This window comes from Colobus angolensis, unplaced genomic scaffold (genome assembly GCF_000951035.1).
Source record: "Colobus angolensis palliatus isolate OR3802 unplaced genomic scaffold, Cang.pa_1.0 Scaffold14, whole genome shotgun sequence".
NCBI classification, from domain to species: Eukaryota; Metazoa; Chordata; class Mammalia; order Primates; family Cercopithecidae; genus Colobus; species Colobus angolensis.
Window position 1 is genome coordinate 11,850,665 of NW_012114488.1, and position 1,105 is coordinate 11,851,769.

Genomic DNA, 1,105 nt, shown 5'->3' on the forward strand with positions numbered 1-1,105 from the left:
GGGGTCTATGGAGTTTCAGGAAAGACATTGTTGTTTGATGTAGGGTTGTAAGTAAGGTCTGCCCATGATTCAGAACCTAGAAGGGTAGAGGATGTCACTCGTGATTCAGAACCTAGAAGGGTAGAGGATGTCACTCATGATTCAGAACCTAGAAGGGTAGAGGATGTCACTTGCATTGGCATCCTAGCCGTGGCTGTTGAACTATATCTTACCAGATTTATCATCTAGTGTCCTGCCATAGGAAGGTGATAGGATTAAAGGAATTTCTTCCCTATGTCGGCCTATTCTTCTAGATGGCCATAAAAATAGCTGTCAGTCAGTTTAAAGATAAGAGAATATTGGGCAGAACAGAGACCTACAGAAATAAGATCTGAGTCTTCAGGTTTAGCACAGCATACAGACAAAAACTGTGGCTGTGAATACTCACACTAGGGGCTGGCTACATGCAAATACACCAGACAGCTAGCAGTTTTCATAGGAAATGGTATTGCCAAAGACATCTTCAATAGCATCTATCAGGTAACCCCTGAAACAACCTGGAGTCCTGACTCATGAATCTGCTTCATGAAGAAGGAGGCTGAAAAGTCTATACAATGTCCCAGAAGAGTGGACTCCCTAAAGCTCACAATGAACAATATTAGAGAAGGAAAAACTTCCCAGGGAATAAGGCACCAGAAAAGACAATGAGGAAGTGGGGGCTCTTGGACACATGGAACCCGAAGCACTGAATCTGGCCTGGGGCAGCAGTGCATGGACTCACGCACGGAGTCTGAGATTATTCTTGCCCATTGCTGACTGTGGGTTCCATTGTCCCTTTTCCTGAATAGAGGGTTCTCTAAAGTTATCCCCTTTCTACTCCCCTTTCCCATTGGGAAACTAGATTTTTTTTTGCTGACCTGAAAGGAGATATGTGGCATTTCAGTGTAACTTTACATTTGCATAGCTCTTCATCTGAGTAGTATTGAGAATGAGGACTTTCTTGTGAATCTTCTTATGTTCATAAACTATTTGTGTATGAATTTTCTATTGAAAATATATGTTCTTATTTGTATCTTACTCTTCTGAGATGTAGAAATAATATCTTGGAGATACTTTTTCTTTTGTT